Source organism: Galeopterus variegatus, unplaced genomic scaffold, assembly GCF_000696425.1.
Source record: "Galeopterus variegatus unplaced genomic scaffold, G_variegatus-3.0.2 Scaffold1746, whole genome shotgun sequence".
In the NCBI taxonomy this organism is placed as follows: Eukaryota; Metazoa; Chordata; class Mammalia; order Dermoptera; family Cynocephalidae; genus Galeopterus; species Galeopterus variegatus.
The window spans coordinates 149,502-162,055 of NW_007727857.1; the positions used below are offsets into that span (position 1 = coordinate 149,502).

At 38.5% G+C, this 12,554-nt stretch overlaps 1 protein-coding gene across 4 annotated transcripts in view; it reads right to left on the reverse strand.

Annotated features, from left to right (window-relative positions):
* Positions 1-12,554, reverse strand: part of MAGI1 (membrane associated guanylate kinase, WW and PDZ domain containing 1) — a 240,122-nt gene that overhangs the window by 120,695 nt on the left and 106,873 nt on the right. For all 4 annotated transcript variants that reach the window (XM_008578690.1, XM_008578692.1, XM_008578691.1 and 1 more), the window contains exon 2: positions 1,931-2,050. The gene's annotated coding sequence lies outside the window, so the exon portion shown is untranslated. The remainder of the gene's footprint in view (positions 1-1,930; positions 2,051-12,554) is intronic.

Genomic DNA, 12,554 nt, shown 5'->3' on the forward strand with positions numbered 1-12,554 from the left:
GCGGGCGCAACACCGAGGGTTGCGATCCTGTTGCCGGTCCGGTCCGGTACGGGCGCGACACTGAGGGTTGCAATCCATTGCCGGACACGAAAAAAGACAAAAAGGAAAAAAAAAAAAAAAAGTGAGCTTATTTTCCTTTTTCCAAGTTTAATTGTCATCTAAACCAAAAGCTTTTTTTTCTGACCCCAAACTCTTTTGCTTTGCACAACCACTTGTACCCCTAACCTCTCCAAAAAATGTGAATGGATGTTTTGTGTATTACAGACCTCAGGCTCCCCAAATGGACATAATACCTGACTTTAGATAAGGACAATTCACTCTCTGCTAACCAAAGAGGATTCATACTTGCTCTGTCGGCGGCCACTGAATTTTCAGCTAGATTCACATGTATGAGACATGTTGAAAAAGCTCCTGTACATCCCCTTCACCCCCCTCCCAGCACTCCTATACCTTAATCATTCTCAGCCCCCCCCCCCAGCCCACTAGCCAGCCAGTCACATCTCAATACTTCCAGGAAACTAAGTCACTCAAGAGGAAACTATCAGCACTCAAGAGGAAAAAAGTTCCTGAGCTCACAATCCAGAATTTGATTAACATCTAAACACTGTCCAGTGTATATTCACAGTTTGGAATGAGCAGTGGGTACAAAGATAATGCTCCTTACCTTCTCCCTCCAAAAAATATCAAACCAGAACCGCATATCTAAGATTCGTGATCATTACTTGACTGTTAGCCATTGCCTGTCATAAGGGTTATTATCACTTCAAAGCTACTATCCCTGATAAAATAATAGTCTACTTTGTATTTACCATTTGTTTTTAAGTCTAATTTTTAAAATGCTCCTGTGACTGTTCAATAAATCCAAATTTTAAGAGTTCATAAAGAGATCACATAATAACTTAATCAGGTTAATAATCTGATCTGGTTAACAGTATCATTACACCACTTCTGTCTCAAATAATAACACTCCAAAGAGCAATCAGACTTTAATATTATTTTCAGAAAAATATAACTTTTTTCTCTCACATTTGGGTATGACCTAGCAATCCCATTTGTGGGATCCCATCCTATAGATACACTTTCACCTGTGTGAAATGTATATGTCCATGTTATTCAATACAGCAGTGTTTTGAAATATCAAAAAATCAAGAGGGAACTAGTTAAATAAATAACAGTATGTCCATAGAAAGGAATTATACAGCATTTAAAAAAGAAGAAACCAGGAAGTCCTCTGTTACTGAATGACAAAGATCTGTGAAGACATACTGCTAAACAAAAAGAACACGGTACCAAATAGCATATATTGTATACCACCTTTTGTATAAAACAGAGAAGAAATAAGAACAACCACAAGTGTATATACACACTCACATGCGCATGTTTATTTACATAAAGAAATTTAGAAAAGTAATCAGAAACCAGTAACACTGTAACGCTGAGTTGGAAATTGGGCAGGTGTAAGACAGGTATGCAAAGGAGATTACATACAGAATATCTGTCAATTTTTTTTTTAATGAAAAAAGTAAAGGTATTTTCTACTAAAAACATATATATTAAAAACCAACGGTGGTAAAAAGGGCATTCCATTCCCCCAAGATTAGAACAACGCTACCTATAAAGGTCGCATTTTGTGATTAACCATAATTCTTCCTTCTCTTCTAGCTAATACCATAGCATGTCCATATTAGAAAAACAATACACAGACAATAAAGGAGAAAACTTTTGGAGAAAAACAAAAACTATCTTTAAAAAGCTCCACAAAGCCTTACTCCATAAACTTATTATTATTAATCATATTAAAGTGAACTACAATTCCTAATATTTGTCTAGATCTCCTTAGTCCACAAACCATTTCTGCCTAGATGAATTTGGATCCTCTGAAGCACCCAGGAGACAGGCATCCTTGTTGCAGCCACACAGATAAGCTCACCTTCATAGGTGCCAACCTCCAGGAGAGTCCCACTCTGCTCAAGGTCCAAGAACTCCTTCACGGTCAGAAAGTTATAGTCCACGCCAGGCACTTCTCCTTCTCTTGGAGACCGGGTTGTGCCTGCAGCAGAAAAGACAAAGGCGCAAGAAACCATCAGTCAACTAAAACAGGAAGTTCCACATCCAAGGGTAATTAAAATAACCTGCTCAGTAAGCTGGTGTACCTATGACTCTGCTGATTTATCTGTCCAGACAGGGACCTGGTAAAGGCAACTTCTTTCTAATAGAATAACATCCTCATTTCTACCCTCCAGTGCCTGGGACCCCCAAATAGGAGAAAGAGAAAACTGAGCACAGCTAGGTAATCTAGAGAGAGTTTTACCATTTTTTAAAAATGCACTGAATGAAAAAGGTAAGCTGGATTTTATACAGACAACATTCACAATCAGCAGCTTTCAGGACTCCAGTAAATACCAAAAAGTTATCCACCTTAAGCTCAGAGCCTAAGGGGTTTATATTTTTATCTCAGGCCTCGAAATTCTTGTGCTCAATACATCCGGCAAGTTCCAATGTAATAAGCCCTTTGAAGAAAATGACACCCACTGTATAAACACATCACTAGAGAAATGCAATTGCCTAAGATCTGCAGTTGGACATCTCCCAGGGATTAAAATGCTGCTGTTCTCCATGTAATTAATATGTTTGGTTAAAAGAGGCCACCCATGAGTTCTGACTAGAAAGGAAAAATATTTGCATTTGGTAGAAAATTTTCTCTCTGAATCAATCTGGTCATCTTCTCACTGGCTAATACACGTAACAATTTTTTTTCCCTTTTGTCTTTTTTACTGACCAGTAATGGGATCGCAACCCTCGGTGTCACACCCGTACTATTTTCTCTCTGAATCAATCTGGTCATCTTCTCACTGGCTAATACACGTAACAATTTTTTTTTCCCTTTTGTCTTTTTTACTGACCAGTAATGGGATCGCAACCCTCGGTGTCACACCCGTACTGGGGACTGGCAACGGGATCGCAACCCTCGGTGTTGCGCCCACACCACGCTCAGCCAGTGAGCGGGAACCGGTCTCCACATGGGATCTGAACCCTCAGCGGGAGCGCCGCTGCGCTCCCAAGCAGCGCACTCTCCAGTGTGCCACCGGGCCGGCCCAGTAACAATTCTTCTGATGAAATAATATAGAGCCTCCAGGATAATGGGCTATGGGTCTATTGTTTTAGCCCAGCCTCAACCAAAAGTGTGGAAGCAGTGAGCAGAATGTGGTTTTCACATAAAACAAGAAAAGAAAATAAACTAAGAAGTAATAATGTAACGTGTACTAGAAGCCTATGTTAAATACGGGAGACCAAAAAATGTGATTTCTGCTCCCACATTCAACTTAAGGGGTATGATCAACATAGCTCCATTTGCAAGACATTATCACCTGTGGTGGTGCTTTAAGGTCAATGAATTCTTACGTAATAAGCAGGGATTTCCCCCAATTTCTAGATCTCTTCATTAAACTTTAAAATAACTACATAACCAGCCATATGTGCCTAGTGGCTCCAATGTTCCTAGCATTGTGCAGTCTGTGATCATTTGCCTCTGTGAATGATCATGTCCACACACCTGCACTGGATATACATAATTCTCATAAGTCAAAAAACTCAACACTTGTACCATACTTTACTCAGGTGAAATACATTTTTAAATGTTTAAGCCTCATTTTTCTAATATATGAAATCTGAGTGTTTTAAATTGCTGCCAATAGTCCATAGAATGGTTGTATTAGAGGTTGAGCATCCCAAATCTGAAAATCTGAAATCTGAAATGGTCCAAAATGTGAAATTTTTTGAGCACCAACATTACACTCAAAGGAAGTGCTCATTGAACCATTTCAGATTTCGAATTTTTAGATTTGGGATACTCAACTTTGAAGTATACTTATATAATGCAAATATTTCCCCCCGCCCAAAAAAAATTTTAAATGCAACACACTTCTGGTTCCAAGCATTTCAGATAAAGGATACTCAATCCGGGCCGGCCCCATGGCTCACTTGGAAGAGTGCGGCGCTGGCAGCGCCAAGGCCACGGGTTCGGATCCTATACAGGGATGGCCGGTGCGCTCACTGGCTGAGCGTGGTGCAGATGACACCGTGCCGAGGGTTGCGATCCCCTCAAAAAAAAAAAAAGGATACTCAACCTGTACAAATACTTGCTTCTCATGCTCAGCATATTGGGGCTTTCTGGTTAAAGGCGGCTGTTTGTGTTTTGTCCAGAAGTCTACTCTTGTACTGTTTCCTAATTTGCTCCTGTTTCTGCCTCCTCTGGCAGATGATGACTAATCCCTCGAGGTAGTTTACAACCTTTAAATTTACATCTCAAGCGTCAGGCACATAGGAGGTGTTCAAGAAACATAAAGATAGTATCATACACTGTTGAAGGCAACGGTCTAGAATGGGAATGATGGGTTCATGGTCTGGCTCCCCAACTTGTGGTCTTAGACATATTCCTTGGTTTCTGATATTTTTCAGTGCCCATGTCTGCAAAATATGGATCATACTACTACCTGCACCATAATTTTATTGTGTGTATTAAATGAGATAATCCTTTTAGAGGACTCAGCTCAATAATTGTTAGTAGATATTATAGTTTGTTATTGTTAGAATGAAATGAGTTGGCAGAATCTTATAGTTCAAATCCTACTACAATAATCTGATATTATATACATACACATATATATGTATATGTGTGTGTGTGTGTCATTATGTGTTTCATTTATGTAATAAATATTTACTGAGGCCCCAATACAAGCCAGGAATTAATTTAGGTGCTAGTGAAACACTGGTGAACTAGACAAAGCCCTTACCTTAATGGAATTTATATTTTACTGTGAGACACAGAAATAAATATGTATGTGAACAAATATAGCATATAATTTCAAGTGGAAATAATTCATTTGTGGGTTAAAGGGTCAGAAAGTATATTAGAGAGAGAAAGCAAGGTGAGGCATAGGGAAGCTATTTTAGACAGGTGATTAGGAAAAGCCTGGATAGGGAGGTGCCATTTCAACTGACAGCCATGCAAAGGTGATGGGAAAAGCAACCCAGGCAGAGGGAAGGCCAAAGACTTTGATGTGCAAATAGGGTTGACGTATTGGGGGAAGGGCAAAAAGGCCAGTGTAGTTGTAACAGAGTGATAGAAAAAAGGTTGGGAATGAAAGCAAGGGGCCAGATTACGGAGACCACAGAAAACACTTCATATTTTATTCTTAGGATGATGTGAAGTCACTAGAGGATTTTGAGCAAGGTGGTGTCCTGATTCAATTTTCATTTTTTTTTTTCCTTTTTGTCTTTTTTCGTGACTGGTAACGGAATCGCAACCCTCAGTGTCGCGCCCGTACCGCGACCAGCAACGGGATCGCAACCCTCGGTGTCACGCCCACACCGCGCTCAACCAGTGAGCAGACCGGTCTCTATGTGGGATCTGAACCCTCGGCGGGAGCGCCGCCACACTCCCAAGCGCCACCGCGCTCCCAAGCACCGCACTCTACCGAGTGCGCCACCGGGCCGGCCCCAATTTTCATTTTTGAAAGACTGTTGGCTTTACAGAGAACAGGCTACAGGGAGGGGGTTGGGGAGACAAGAATAGAAGTAGGGAGACCAGTTAGGTGGCGATTACAGTGTCCAGGTGAGAGGTAATCAGGCTGTGGACTAGAATAGTAGGACGGAGGTGGTATGAAGCAGTCAGGTTTCTGTTTCAAAACATGAATATTTTAACTAGCTGCAACACACAACAATCACAACAATTCCTTGAACTTTTTAAAACTAGTAAACGGATATGATGGGGGGGAGTAAGGGGGGGAGAGGAACGGGTAAAGAAAATCAACTACGATGCATATTGAGAAGTTAAAATTTAAAAAAACGAATAACATTAGAAAATAAATAAATAGCTGTAATACAGTCCATAGGATAGACGTATTAAAAGTGTATCAACTCATCACACCATGCTAGATCTATATTTTGAGGACAGAACTAACAGAACTTGCTGATAGATGGGATATAGTATGTAAGAAAAACAAAAGAATAAATGTCTTATTTTATTTAAAACGGACTTATTTTTTGCCCTGGACAAATGGGTTGTACATTTACAGAGATTGAAAAGACTAGGGGAAAAGTGTTTTGGGGGGTTGTGGGACATCAAGAGTTCACTAGTGGACACGTTAAGTTTGAGATGCCTATTTAGACACCTAGGTGCAGAGAGCTGGAGGAGAGGTGACCTGATAAGTCTGATGGTCAGAGTGGAGATTGAAACAGAAACTCGGGAGTCATCAGTTATCAGTAAACCAGTGGCCTTTGAAGGCAAGAGACAGAAAGAGAAGATCTAGGGAGACAATATAGAAAAAGAAGCTGCTATGTTAAGGTTAAACATGTCCCTCAAAAGTTCACATATTGGAAACTTGACCCTATTGTAACTGTTAAGAGGGTGGGAAATCCAATTATGGTATTTGAAAGGTGGGGATTTCAAGAGGTGATTGGATTGTGAGTACTGTGCCCTCACAAATGGATTAATACATTCATGGAGTGATGGGGATGCCTTTAAAAGGAGGGCAAGTGAGAAGGTTATCTCTCTTGCTCAGGCCATTCTCTCGCCACGTGAAACCATGTCAGTGTAAAGTTCTCACCAGGAAGAAGACCCTAACTAGATGTGTTCCCCAGACTTGGGACTTCTCAGCCTCCAAATCGTAATAAATAAATTTTATTTTCTTTACAAATTACCCAGTTTTTGAGGTATTCTGTTAAAAGCAAAAGAAACAGATTAATATATAAGCCAAGAAGTTTGGACTGAACGCTAAGACCCTGTAACTTCCAGAAGCTGGGAAAAGAAGAAAGATCCCCAAAGAAGACTAAGCAGCAGCTGCCAACAAGGCAGGAGCAGAGGAGGAGGGTGTGATGTCTCAGAGCCAAGTGGAAAAGCTATTCAGCCAGCTCCTCGTAAAACACAAACAGTCTGCATCATATTGGGAAATTCCAGTGCAGTGCAAGAATAGAATCTCTTTGAAACCTGCTGTGAAAGGATCTGTCCTAAATATGTTCTATATGGCAATCTCACACTTAGCCACCATACCAAAATGCCATTAACTTAATCCATCTCAAAAAAAAACATGAGGATAAAACGAAACCAAACAAAAGACTTGTTGGGTGTTTAAAGTCTTCCCAAACCAGACAGCGTTTTTTCCCTTCTGCTGTGGCCATCTCATCTTCGCCATTGCTTTCAACCATGTTTTCAGATCCAATTTGTCAGATTTACTTTAAAAACAACAAACACCCGTGGGTCTTCATTTCCTGAAAGGATTCAAAATAATCAAGAACTTCAAAAATGCTGTATTTTAGAAAAAAAAAAAAGAAAGAAACTAACAGATACCATTTTTCCCATGTAAACAAACATGCTTAGAATGGTCTTGGAGCTGCAGGGGAAGGGGGTAAAGAGCGTTTAAGTCTCCACCCACAAAACCTTCAGGGTTTATTACCCAGACAAAACCTTTCCAGGCTGCAGACTAGCGGGAGGTTTACTCCCAGTTATTCTTGGAGCAACCCACCCTGGGTTTAGGCCAACCTGCTCAGGCTCCATTCAGCAATGCTGTGGAGACAAGGACTGAGGGAGGGAACCCCACCTCCTCTTTTCTTGTACAGAATGACAGGCCGCCGGCTGGACACACGACTGGCAGATGGCATTTCAAAGGGTTTTCAGGAGCCATCTGGGGTGGGTACAATTATTACAAACCACACTTTTAACAAAGCCAGAAGGGTTACTTCCTGACAGAAGAGGAGTAAAACAAATTCATGTTTCTCAGGGATAGCATATTAAAAAAAAAAAAAGCCACCAGGCTGACAAACTGGGGTTTTCTGCAGCCTACAACTGCCTTCTGTTTGTCTAGCTAGAAATTGGGCCAACAATATCTTGCAGTTATTAGCTTTAAGCTAATAAATGCAGAGCTCCCTCCCTTCAAAAAGAAAGAAAAAAAAGATTATCAAACACTGGTAAAGGAATAAATTCCATTTCTCTGATGTTTACTTATGTCCCAGGCAAGGTGTTAAGCACTTAAGCAATACTATTGTATTTAATCCTCACAAGAAACCCAGAAGTAGGGATTATTACTATACTCCTCTTATTGATGAGGAAGCTGAGACTCAGAGAGGTAAAGTAACCTGCCCAAGGTCACATAAGTGGGTTGGACAGAGCTGTGATTTGAACGCAGTCTGACTTTAGTTAACATCCCTCATTCCAAACCATCGTTGTCCAATAGAACTTCCTGCCTTGATGGAAATGTTCAATATCTGTGCTGCCTAACATGGCAGCCCTTTGCCACATATGACTATTGAAAAGTGGCTAGTGTGACTCAGGAATTGAATTAAAAAATTAATTTTTTAAAAATTTTACTTAATTTTAATTACTTTGAATTTAAGTAGCTACATGTGACTAGTGGCAACTGGATTGGCCCGTACAGCTCTAAATCATGAGGATATTTGAGTCACCTGCATTATACTATGATTACCACAATGCCCCAAAGCACTTCTAGCTCTCAAAATAATCAGAAACATACTTATATCAAACAGCAAGACATCTTGAACTGACATAAGAAAATCTTCCTTTTAAAAACTCGTCTATGCTTTGAAAAATGACCTGGTCAAATTCTTGTGTTTTGTCCTAAAAATTCTATTTCATTTCTTTTGGCTGTGGTCTCTCGAAAAAAGTCTCCTTAGGTATTTGTATTAGCGTGGTTTGCAGCAAACAACACAAAACAAAACAAGAACAAAACAAAGCAGCTCTCTGAAACAAACAAAAAAATGAGTAACCATGAATATGGGAATGACTGAAGGAACAACGGTTGATCGACCCCAAGAAAAATGTTTTAGCTATGTAATGGTAAATGGTAAAGAACGGTTAGATCGTATATGTAGTTACCAGAAGAAATGCCTGTATTGTGCATTCAAGTAAAACAAACAAGTTACAGAATGATATATAAACTGTCACTGCATTTCACTGAAAAACAGAAAAAGAAAGCCCTATGTATGTGGCACGCGGTTTACATTCACATAGTTAAGAGTGGAATAATACTAAGCCCTAAACAGTGGTAACCTCGTGAGAGGGTTTCAGAAATGGGAAGAGATCATTTCAGAAATGATCTTTTCTTTAAATACCCTCTCATACTCTTTTCTTTTCTTTAAATACCTCTCATATTCTGATTTGTATCAATGAACATGTAGTTGCTTTGGTATTTTAAAAACTGAATAAAATAATTACTTAAATATTTTACCAAAAAAGAGAGAAATATTTTACAAAGAAAATGAAAAAAAAAAAAGAAAAAAGAAAAAAGAAAAGAAAATGAAAGAAAGTAGAAAAAAAATTTGAGATATTTTAAGACCTGATTTTTGGGCATTCTACTCAAATATTTTCAATATTAACTTGGCCTTCACAAAAATGTGCAAAAGAATTACAAGCTCCAGCTGAATCACACAAACAATACATTCTAAGCTTTCCCATCTCACAGAAAGCCAGAATCAAGGTCAATAACATTTGCCATTAGCTAGGAATAGGAATATACTACAAATAAAATTGAGAAGAAAGTGATACTATTTTTCTGCCTGATTGTGTTCTTATACCACAAACTATTCACCACTTAGAGTCCTTCTTAAATGTTAAAGTACCTGCAAGATGTGCACCAGAATAATGAACACTCAACCCTTTCCACCACCAGATCATAACTTAACTAATTAATTTGAGCTATGCCCTACTGAATGTCCCTGTAAGAATTAGCGATACCCCCAAAGTTCGCCCAGTAAAGCTTGAGTGGCTGCTTGCTTCTTATGCACATTTTACAGTTCATAAACTTTTAGTGCACCTGGCTCAGTGACCCTTGCTGAGGAAATCAGAAAGTGACCTTCCTCATCATCAAATTCTACAAACCATAGCTACAGAGAACTTATTTGCTCTCTCTTATCCTGGAATTTCTGTTAAAATATCCCGTTGAGGCAGCAAAAAAATTCAAGCAGTGAAACTGCTTTCTACTGCTTCATGTTCCCAACACCACCAGGCTTCAAGACAAGCCATCTATGTTGAGATCTCACTCAGAAACTGTCCAAATGGTCTCGCGCCCAGACCGTTAGGGGAACTGTCACCCACTGAGATTATGTCATCAATATGCAATGATATCACTCACTGTTAAAATAATCTGAGTCCTGACTATCAAAATCTAATAAGACTTCAAAAATTATACTNTCTTTTCTTTTCTTTAAATACCTCTCATATTCTGATTTGTATCAATGAACATGTAGTTGCTTTGGTATTTTAAAAACTGAATAAAATAATTACTTAAATATTTTACCAAAAAAGAGAGAAATATTTTACAAAGAAAATGAAAAAAAAAAAAGAAAAAAGAAAAAAGAAAAGAAAATGAAAGAAAGTAGAAAAAAAATTTGAGATATTTTAAGACCTGATTTTTGGGCATTCTACTCAAATATTTTCAATATTAACTTGGCCTTCACAAAAATGTGCAAAAGAATTACAAGCTCCAGCTGAATCACACAAACAATACATTCTAAGCTTTCCCATCTCACAGAAAGCCAGAATCAAGGTCAATAACATTTGCCATTAGCTAGGAATAGGAATATACTACAAATAAAATTGAGAAGAAAGTGATACTATTTTTCTGCCTGATTGTGTTCTTATACCACAAACTATTCACCACTTAGAGTCCTTCTTAAATGTTAAAGTACCTGCAAGATGTGCACCAGAATAATGAACACTCAACCCTTTCCACCACCAGATCATAACTTAACTAATTAATTTGAGCTATGCCCTACTGAATGTCCCTGTAAGAATTAGCGATACCCCAAAAGTTCGCCCAGTAAAGCTTGAGTGGCTGCTTGCTTCTTATGCACATTTTACAGTTCATAAACTTTTAGTGTACCTGGCTCAGTGACCCTTGCTGAGGAAATCAGAAAGTGACCTTCCTCATCATCAAATTCTACAAACCATAGCTACAGAGAACTTATTTGCTCTCTCTTATCCTGGAATTTCTGTTAAAATATCCAGTTGAGGCAGCAAAAAAATTCAAGCAGTGAAACTGCTTTCTACTGCTTCATGTTCCCAACACCACTAGGCTTCAAGACAAGCCATCTATGTTGAGATCTCACTCAGAAACTGTCCAAATGGTCTCACGCCCAGACCGTTAGGGGAACTGTCACCCACTGACATTATGTCATCAATATGCAATGATATCACCCACTGTTAAAATAATCTGAGTCCTGACTATCAAAATCTAATAAGACTTCAAAAATTATACTCATTTCAAATGCCTCCATACTGAGGACAAACCATCATTTTCTATTAGGACATAAGTATTGGATTTCTTAGATATGCAAGATAGCCTCATGCTGTTCATTCACCCAAATTCACTCAGTTACCTACCTCTCACAATTTTTGTCATATTCTGAGTACCAGCAGTACTGTTTACTCAATATTTTCCCTTAAATCACACTGCTTTTAAAAAATTTAAATATATTCAAAAAAGGAAACACTTCACCACACATAACTATTAGAATGGTTTAAAAAAAATTTTTTTTACAATCTCAAATGGCAAATATATAGAGCAACTAGAACTCTCATACTTTGTTGGTNGAATTCTACTGCTCATAATTTTTTTATAAAAGGAAACATTTAGCATTTCCTCAAATGGAGAATTAGTTTCATCCTGCCATAAACAGTAAGTAACATAAAGTAAAGGCAACAAAAATAAAATAAAGCTGTTTCATTTTATCTGGGACCTTTGGCTCTGATCCTGAGGTCTGAATTCTTACTATGAAAGGAGACTAACAAACGTTAGAAAGGTGTTAGAGGCCTATTAGCACCAAAATGAAACTTGCTCCTTAATGTAATTATAAGGATTTGTCATAGTCATATTGGGCTGCTATAACAGAATACCACAGACTGCATGGCTTAAACAAGCATTTATTTCACACAGTTCTGAGGCTGGGAAGTCCAAGATCAAGGTTTCAGCAGATTCAGTGTCTGGTGAGGGCCCTCTTCCTGGTTTTCAGACAACTGCCTTTTTGCTATATCCTCACATGGCAGGGAGCGGGAGCCCTCATGTCTCTTCTTTTTATAAGGGCATTAATTCTATCATGAGTGATTTGCCCTTATGCCCTAATCTAACCCTACTTACCTCCCAAAGGCCNCCTATTAGAATGGTTTAAAATTTTTTTTTTACAATCTCAAATGGCAAATATATAGAGCAACTAGAACTCTCATACTTTGTTGGTAAGAACATGAAATGGTACAACCACTTGGAAAAAGAATTTGACAGATTGTTTAAAAGTTAAACATAAATTTACTATGTAACTTTATAATCCCACCCCTTGATATTCACCCCAAAGAAATTAAAATTTATGTTCACATAAAAAACCTGTACACAAATGTTCATAGTAGCTTTATGCATAATCACCCAAAACTGGAAAACAACCCAAATGTTCTTCAACTGGTGAAGGATAAACTGTGCTACATCCCTACAGTGAACTACCATTCAGCAAACTATAGATACACATGACATGGATAAATCTCAAATACATTA